Source organism: Nicotiana tabacum, chromosome 2, assembly GCF_000715075.1.
Source record: "Nicotiana tabacum cultivar K326 chromosome 2, ASM71507v2, whole genome shotgun sequence".
Classification (NCBI taxonomy): domain Eukaryota; kingdom Viridiplantae; phylum Streptophyta; class Magnoliopsida; order Solanales; family Solanaceae; genus Nicotiana; species Nicotiana tabacum.
In genome coordinates this window covers 68,507,911-68,518,080 of record NC_134081.1, presented here as the reverse complement: position 1 = coordinate 68,518,080, position 10,170 = coordinate 68,507,911, and the positions used below count along the sequence as shown (strand labels likewise).

Sequence of the window (10,170 nt, the reverse complement as noted above, 5' to 3'; positions counted from 1 at the left end):
TTAAACTCGACCGGTCTACAATCAAGGCTTATCAAGTGTTAGACCATCTCCAATTGCAGCTAACAATTTCGAGTTGAAGCAAGGGTTGCTTCAAACCATTCAGAACTGTTGTGTCTTCAGAGGAAAGATGAACAAAGATCCAAACACACATCTAATAGACTTCGAGGAGATTATGAACACATTTCAATACAATGGGGTGTCACAAGATGCAGTATACTTAAGGGCATTCCCCCTTTCACTTAAAGATCATGCAAAGCAGTGGCTTCGAAGCTTGCCCATGGAATCGATTAGAACATGGGAGGAGATGACCAGAAAATTTCTTGATAAATATTTCTCCTCAGCTAAGACGTGCAAGTTTAGAAGTGAAATCTATAACTTTTGCCAGAAAGAGACTGAAATTATTTTTGAAGCATGAGAGTGGTTTAAGGAGATTGTTAGAAAGTGTCAACATATTGGAATTGAACTATGGATGCAACTCCAGGACTTTTAGAATGGATTGACACCGGCCTCACGTAGAACATTGAGCAATGCAGTTGGAGGCCCTTTGATGAAGAAGACTCTAGAAAAGATAGTTACAATTCTTGATGAGTTATCTGAAGATGCTAATCAGTGGCCCTATGAGAGTTCTGAAAGAAGAAGATCAATTGGTGTTCACTAAGTTGATGCTAACACATTTGTACATGCACAACTTAATGTTATGGCTAAAGAAATACGAAAGCTGACCTTAGCTTCGATACAAAATGAGCCTCACGCAGCTTGTGATATATGCGGAAGAGGACACCTTACTCATGAGTGTAATTGTTACGACCCCAAATTTCCTTCTGTAGGATGCCGTGATGGCACCTAGTATCTAAGACTAGGTAAGCCTCACACTTACTAAATAATTAGAAGAATTCGACCATCAAATGAAAAATACTAGATAAAATATTATACAAATTACAATTCCTAAAACCGGTAGTATAAGTCATAAGCTATACCGAGTTTGCTACAAAAACCTCTAAATACCATTGTTTCAAAATAGAGATAAAACAATGCAAGTACAATAACAAAAGGTGACTCTGAGGCCTGTGAACGCAGCAACAGGTTTACCTTGAGTGTCCACAGGAATATCCATACAGTTGGCTAGCGATCGACCAACTCTGAATTTCCTGGATCTACATAAAATGTGCAGAAGCGTAGTATGAGTACACCACAACGGTACCCAGTAAGTATCAAGACTAACACCGGTGGAGTAGTGACGAGGGACATTCAAGACACCTACTGGACTAAATAAACTGGACAAGTATAGGTGTAGAACTAGCAGGATACCATATCTCTATAAAGCTAGGCATGATAACAACAATAATACGATGCTTGCAAGAGGAACTAGAAGCAACAATTAGCAACTGGACACAACAAGTAATAACACTGTAGAGTAAGCTGGACACAGTTTAAATCTGGTGGAACCAAACAAGGGAAAAGCAAGTAGCAAATCAATAAGAATAACCGCTCTCACGCAAGTTTAGCCAATAATCCCTACGAGGTACTACACGGACAATACAAAAATTCTCACATAGGAGACAAGTAGACGGAGTACGCATAAATGGTCAGTAACATCAGTGTTCATCTTCTTAAACCAATAGGGTGATAAAGTACGTGTATGCTTGTGCAAGTGTTCTATCACAGTTCGGGCCAACAAATAAGAGTAGAGAAAAATAAACGGCGCATAAGAAACGATACCCTCAATTTGCAAAAAGTAAAACTCACACAAGTTAGGTATGCCACTACACAAATATCAACAACAACAATGTCCCCAGGCCATCCTAAGTCATCACATATCAATCCCCGACATAGCCCACCTTTTTTTCTCCACGTGCACAATAAATAAGTAAATGCCTGCCTTTGTCTCGCTGCACGCACATATAAATGTTCCCACCTTGCCTCATCACATGCAAAAATATACAGATATAACCTGCCTTGTCATGATGCATGTGCATCATCAATAGTAACAATAGCACGACAGAAATCTCGTGCAAACACTTGAACAAAACCTCCCAACAATATCACGTGCCAAAAACACAACATCACAATAGAATGACTTTCACAACATGTGCCCATATTCTACAATATTTCCTCTAAACAGTGTTAATATGACAACCGCGCATAGCCCTCGGCTCAACAAGCTGAGTACAACAGCAACAACAACAACAATAACACGAGAATATGACAAGTAAATCAACTCAAGAGCTTTGGATCACAAAGAAGCGATAGAACGAGCTCTCAAAGAATAAACAAAATAGGGAATACTAGTCTCAATAAGAATAGCTCAACAAGGGAGAAAACATGAGTCAATAATTCCAAATAAGGATGAGGCAACGACGATAAAGGATAACTAAACTTCATTTAGGGTTGAGAAATTACAAAGAGATACAACAAATTCAATTAAGGATAAGCAACGAAAAAGATAATCATAACCTCAATGAAGGATAGACAATTACAGAGGAGATAATAATAATTTTAATTAAGGATAAGCAATAAGGAAAGGATAGCATGACAATCGAAGAGGCAACAACTTCAGTTAAGGCACACAAGAGTCAAATAGGCAATAAGGGTGGAATATAAAGTAATTAAATCCAATTAAGACACGTAGAGGTGAAACTAGTAAATGGGGGAACATAACATAACCAAAAAACCTCATATCTAATGAACATATGAACCTAAGAGCCTTAAAAGGTCAACTTTCCACAAATAAGCCCGAGCACGTAATCGTCACCTCGCGTACACGGACTTCACATGACACAATTAGCATCAAATACTAAAATCCTAAGGGGTGGTTCCGGTCCCCCCCCCCCACAAAGTTAGGCAAGATACTTACCTCAAAGAAGCTAGGTCGATACTCTAAAATGGCCCTCTCAAGTGAAACAACCTACAGACGGCTCAAATCTAGCCAGAATAACTTTAATCCATAAATAAAACTTATAGAAAATAATTTCGTATAATAAAGCTTAGATCTTTAATTAAAACTAAGAAGTCAACCACCGAGCCCACAACTCGGAACCCAATAAAATTCACAAAACTCGAACACTCATTTCCATACGAGTTCAACCATACCAAAATTATCAAATTCCTATAGCAATTCGTCCCTCAAATCATCATTTTACATTTTGAAATATTTCTCCAAAAATTCTCATTTTCCTCAACTCAAAACACTAATTATAAGATAAAAATAAAGGTAGATTCATGGAATATAATAAATTTCTAGTTATGAACACTTACCCCAATGAGTTGTTTGAAAAACCCTCGAAGAATCGCTCAAAACCGAACTCTACAACTCAAGATTTGGTAAAAATGGCCAACCCCTCAATTTGGAAGATATATTCTGTTGTCCAGGTATTTGCACATCGCAATCGCAGAAGAAGCAATGCGATCGCAAAGAAGGAAAGGTCCACTGCCAGAAATTGTACTAAACAATCGTGGATAGGTACATGTGATCGCGAAGAAGGAAAACAATAATGCCCCAAGAAGTGCACAACGCGATCGCGAAGAGAAAATACACCAGCTGCTAAAACTGAGCTACGCGAACGCGATGAAGGAGAATGTACACATTGGAGATCGTGAACCTTGTACTGCAAACGCGAAGAAGGAAAATAGGTTACTCACCAAACAGCCTATGCGACTGCGTCTCTACCTTCGCGATCGCGTAGAAGGACATCAGACACCAGAACTCAGCATTCCAAAACATAAGAAAATGGCCCGTGGCCCATCCGAAATGCACCCGGGCCCCCCGGGGCCCCGTCGAGACATAACACCAAGTTCCATAATATAACACGGACCTACTCGAGGACTCAAATCACATCAAACAACGTCAAAACTATAAATCGTACCACGAATCGAACTTATATATTTCCAAATCTTCAAACTTCTACACCTCGCGCCGAAACATATCAAATCAACCCGGAATTACACCAAATTTTGTATGTAAGTTCCAAATAAAATAACAAAGCTAATACAACTCTCAAAATTACATTCCGACCACGATATCACCAAAGTCAACTCTTGGTCAAACCTCTAAACCTTCCATAACTTAAACTTTTCAATTTTAGCCAAAATGTGCCGAATTGCCCTATGAACTTCCCAATCCAAATTCAGACATACGCCTAAGTCCGAAACTGCCATACAAAGCTATTGAAACCAGAAAAATTCCATTCCGAAGTTGTTTACTCAAAGGTCAAACTCCGATAAACTCTTTTCATTTAAGCTTCAAAAATAAGAATTGTTCTTTTAATTTAATCCTGAATCATCTAAAAACCAATGTCGACCACAAATGCAAGTCATAATACACATCACAAAGATGCTCAGGACCTTATACCGCCAAACAAGACTTTAATTCTCAAAACGACTTGTCGGGTCATTTCAGTCAAGCATCAACTGAGGAAGTGAATGTTGTGGGAAATTATAATTTTAATGCAATGGGTCAAAAGCACCCCAGTTTTTCATGGATTTCACCTGGGGTTACCGCTAATGCATGGAAACAAAACAACCCGAGATTTTAGAACAAGGAGCTCCTGGTTTTATGAATCAGTCGAGGCAGCAGTTTCAGACTTAACAAGCCAATCAACCTAGTCTAGAAGATCACATGAAGGCCTTCATTGTGAAAATTGATCAAAGATTTAGAGTACAAGGGGCAGCAATTCGAAATTTAGAGAAGCAAGTGGGACATATTGCAACAATATTATCTGAAAGGGTTTCGGGCACTCTCCCTATTGATATTGAAAGAAATCCCAAAGAAACTGTGAATGTTGTAACCTTGAGAAGTGGGAAAGTGTTTAAAGACCTCACCCCGATCCAAAAATATGTGATACTTGAGAAAGAAATTGAGGAGCAGTTGGGAAGTGATGATGACAAGAAGAAGAAAGGCCCGATGAAAGCTGAGATAATGAAGAAGAAAGAAAAATTGATAAGAGAGGAACATGAGGAGAGCAAGCGTATGCCTGCGCTACCTTTCCATCAAAAGCTATGTAGAGAAAAGCTGGAAAAGCAGTTTGAGAGATTTCTGGATATGCTGAAACAGGTTCATGTATACTTACCATTCACAGAAGTACTCTCACAAATTCCTTCTTATGTTAAATTCTTGAAGGAGATCCTCACGAAGAAGAGGAAAATAGAGAAGACTTCACTGGTCAAGCTCAGAAAGCATTGCAGTGCGATATTGCAAAATAAACTCCCACAAAAGTGTGGAGACCTAGGGAGTTTTACTATACCTTGCTCTTTAGGAACTATTAATTTTGATAAATCTTTATGTGATTCTGGCGCCTCAATTAATTTAATGCCTCTATCTATTTACAAGAAACTGGAAAAGGAGATTGGAGAAATAAGGTCGGCACCAATATCGTTGCAGCTGGCAAACCAAACGACTTTAATACACGGGGATAGTGGAAGATGTGTTAGTTTGGGTGGATAAATTCGTATTTCCTGCGGAATTTTATAGTGGTTAATATTGAGGAAAATAAGGAGGTCCCCCTCATCTTAGGAAGACCATTCTTAGCGACGGGCAGAGCGATATTAGATATACATTAGTGAAAACTCATGCTTAGAGTGGGTGAGGAGACTGTGACTTTCAAGATGGATGTAGAAAAGGGGGTGCAAAAAGAAAAACCAGTTGCGAGTGTTGAGTGGAAAGTGAATGGCCTGAAAGAGAAGGCTTTGGTGAGCGAGAAAGATAAGTGTGGGGTGTAACCTAAGAAGGCTGAGAAGAAGTTATTTGCATGGATGTGTGCATTAGTTCGGGCCCGAGGAATGGAGCCCGACTTCGACTTAGACCCCGACTAGATATTTAGGGAAGTTCCTTTACCTTATGTTTTTTAATTGTGTATCATGGGGACATGCCACAACTTAAAGTGTGGGGTGGGGGATATTTTTATGTTTGTATGTATGTATAGTAGTTTTCTTTTTGTTAGTTGTAGTAGTTGGAGATAGAAAACAAAATTGAAAAAATATCATAAAAAGTTTAAATTTTTTGATTTTTCCCGATGATTGATATCATCGACAGGTTTCTTGAGGGATTAAAGTCGAAAGAAAAAAAGACAAAAAGATTTTCGTTTGTTAGGTAGTATAATAATTCTCCCTTGGTTTTTCTTTGTGTCGCGGTTCTTTTCCATAGGTTTTGTTTGAATCGGGTGTAGTTAGTAGTAGTTCTTTTTAGGAGTAGGAAACCTTGTGATGTGATTTGAATTGAAGGCAATATCTCTTAACTTTATTATACCTTGAGAATAGTGAGTGCTTTAGTGTGACGCTTAGGCTTAGTTTTTGACTCTTGTATAAGTACCTTAAAGTATATTATCTTAACGTTGCTTAACTGCTTTGACTAGATTGGCATGATAGTCCAATCCTGAGTGAGTTACGTGCAATGTGTTTGTGAGGTTTGTGTATTCTGTGCATTGAATTTGATATCTAGAACTTGCCCTGTGTGTTTGCAAAGCGAAATAGTAGTTTCATGCAGTTTTGGAAGTGATATAGGCATTTCTTTATTGAGCCAATGATATGTTTACCCACCTAATTGTTATGTATGATAGTTAACCCTTTTGAGCATGTAATCATGTTTCTTTGGCAACCACATTATAAGCCCTACCCATTTGCTTGAATTGACCATCTATTTTACCTCTCGTGAGCACTCAAATTTGTTATGAACTTTGCAAAAGTTGAAGTGTGGAGTGGTTGGTTTGGTTTTTGAGTGGAACTATTGAAAAAAGGAGAAAGGTGCATTATTTTTGAAAAAAATAAGAGCCACTGGAATTGAAAAAGAAAAGGAAAAATAGTTGTATTGTTGTGCAAAATATTCCTTGATAGTGGTGAATCTTGATGTATTTGTGCTTAAAGAAGTAGGGAGTTGACGCATATTTATGTGAAGGTGGAGTTATGGTTTGACATAAGTGTGGGGTTTTGAATGAGTAATTATGCATTAAAGTGCTTAGGGAGGTGTAGTCACCCTTATATCCAAATGTATCCTACCCATCCCGCAACCTACATTACAACCAATTAAATTCCTACTTGATCCTTGACTGAATTGGCTCAATTAGTAGAGTAATAAACTACGGGCAAGCCTATTATACGTCTTTTGTGGCATATGAATGTTGTTTATGAGAGTGAGTGAATTCTGTCTATCTTGAGTTCCTGATTGTTCTTAAATTTTATTGTGTTTGGAACTACTCTCTATTGTTGTGTGAGGGCACTTAATTCATGAAGGACAGTTAATGTCATTGACCTCTATGTTAGAGTAAGTGAGGGGGTTGTGAAAAATGTGTGGTGATATTGAGTCAAATATTGAGGTGAGGATGATACGATATTGTGCTTAATTTGTTTCAAATATTCTTGGTATGATGAGTTATGAGAGTTGTTCATAAAGGTCATGTCTATATGAAGTGTAGTTTGATTGCTCGAGGACGAACAATGGTTTAAGTGCGGGGTGTTGATGGTAGGCTATAATCCCGTATTTTAGTCTCTTATTGCACTCTAATTCACTGCCCTTTCTTTCTGTTTGAGCTTTAATTGGTAGTGTTATGTACTTATTGTGTTTTTACGCCTTGTAGGAGTGATTCCAAGTTATGTAGATGTTGTGGAGCTAATTCAAGATATTTGGAGATTTGAAGTCTGAGTAAAAGCCCAAGGAATTAAGTAGGGATCGTGTTCGAGGGTCGGGGGCCAAGTCTGGACGTCAAAACGCAAGCAAAAAGCAACACTCTGAGAAATTTGCACTACTACGGCGCGTGGGGCGGCGCATGGTGCGTCGCAACAGTGCAAATCCTACTGCTTGACATATGTTGAGCTCTCTGTATTTCCCCACTAATGCCCCACATGGAGCGTCGCCCCATGCGGCGCGCCTATGTAATATTTATAGAGCCAATGCCCTATTTCGGCTAGGAGAAGGTGATTTTATTTTGGCCCGACCCTACTTGGTATAAATACATAGGAAAACGTTATTTTCTGGACTTTTGACATACCTTTGACCTAAGGAGGCTGAGGAGGAGTTGTAAGAATACAAGCACAAGGATTTAATCATTCCTTATTCACTCAAGACCCGAGTTTGGTTTGAATTTATGTTTTCCTATACTTTAATTTTATTTGTGATGAATTGTTCCATGTTTATGGTGTAGTTCTCTTTAGAGTTTGATGGATTTGGTGTATTAATGATTGTTTGTGGATTATAATTCTAGTTTTATGTATTGAAGCATTTTTGGATGATTTAATTGTTTCATTAATATTCACTTGTTCATGTAATCGAGAGAGGCATAACTTGTGATATCTTTGCATTATATTGTTGGTTGTCTTCATAGATTCTTCTAAGTAATCGAAAGAGGCTAATTGAATCATTGATTAAACCTAGTTAGGAAAATAATCGAAAGAGATATTCCTAAAGACCAATGCATTATGCATTCTTGCATATCTTCACGTGCTTAAATTGGTTTATCTCGTGAGGTTGAGACTTAATCGAGAGAGGAGTTTCTGCTGAACGTGTGAACTAATAATTGAGTGAATTCGAGAGACTTACTTAAACATTAGATGTGAATTATCTAGAGTTAGATCCCAAATAATTATCTTGCACATATCCTATCAAAACCCTATCTTCTCCCATTGATAACCTTGTTTGCTTTTTCCTTGTTTCGATTGTCATTAGTCATTAGCTTTTGACTCTTAGTTAATTTTAGTTAGAAATCATATAAATCTCAATTGATAATCATCTTGGATAGCAATCAAGCTAGAAACTACAAGAATACAGTTTAAATCCAATCTCTGTGGATACGATATTATTCTATACTATATTTGATTAGCGAGCATAATTTAAGTGTGTGTTTCGAGCTCGCCAACCCTTTCCAAATCAACCGCTAGCTGGTCGATTATAGGATCTTCGTATGGTACCAATTCTTCATGTAGTCCATATCCATCTCACGTAGGTTTGGAATAAGGTAAGGATGCACCTCCGAAATATAGCATAGATAGAAGTCATTAGACAAGCAATACAAAATAATAGATCCGAGGTCTATGATAATCTCCTACTTTGGTTGATTCTAAACTACTGGTGGAGTTTTATTGTACTCTCTTTACCACACCAGGGTCGTCAACTTTTTTCTTAAATAGATCCCAATCCGGGTCAGATGTCACTTTGTTGTTGTGCCATCTTAACATCCTTGGAAGCAGCATCGGTATTATCTTTAATTTCTCGGCACTACGACTAAATAGCGGAATTGCTTCGTACGCCCATTCCTACATTTTTCATGAACTAAAAAGTATTAATTTCTATCTCCAGTAAATAAAACAATAATACTCATTTGCAAAGAAATATTAGAAGGTTGTTTTAATACTTACCATGTATGCCCATGAGAAGCCGTATGTCACGACCCAAAATCCAAAAGGTCGTAATGGCGCCGGACACCACTGTCAGGCAAGCCAACCATAATCAATTAACTTAATTACCCATTTTAGTATTTTTGAAATAAAAATTTCTTTAATAAAATTGTAGAGATAAAAACTCATAGAGTAAATGATAAATATTTTTGCACCTAAATTTCTAAACAATTCACAACCATTCCCAAAATCCAGTGTCACAAGTGCATGAGCATTTACTAGGGAATTAAAATAAAACACAACATCTGTCCAGAATACAAATTAGACAGGAAAATATAATAACTCTGAAGGAGATTCTGTCAGCTGCGGATCGTAATATAGAATGCAGCTCACCTATGTCCCCATAATTTTTATAACATCTCTGCGCCCACAAGGCTGCTATACATATATGTACCTGCACAATAAAATGTGCAGCAAGTGCAGTATGAGTACGAAAATAACGTGTACCCAGTAAGTCTCAAGCCTAATCTCGAAGAGGTAGAGACGAGATGGCCGACTATGGCACTCACTATGGGTCAACAATATTAAATAATCATGAAAATAGAAATATTTATATCAACGATGATTTACATAATTAACAATAATTTATTGAACCAGCAGAAGTAATTAAATTCCTTCAATTCCAATAATTCTCAGTATAACAATTAAATTCCTTCAATTCAAATAATTTCTAATCTATTAAGTAAATCCTTCAATTTCAATAAAAATTCCAGTTTATCAAATAGCTTTACATGCTACAATTTAATTTCAATAAATTTCCAATTTATCAGATAACTTTACAAGCTGTAATGA

The 10,170-nt window shown here is 37.4% G+C and overlaps 1 non-coding gene across 1 annotated transcript; it reads right to left on the bottom strand.

Annotated features, from left to right (window-relative positions):
- Window positions 1–352: 352 nt before the first annotated feature.
- LOC142174233 (small nucleolar RNA R71) lies at window positions 353–459 on the bottom strand. Its single transcript, XR_012703562.1, has one exon. It is a non-coding gene; the product is annotated as a small nucleolar RNA R71 (small nucleolar RNA).
- Window positions 460–10,170: the final 9,711 nt, after the last annotated feature.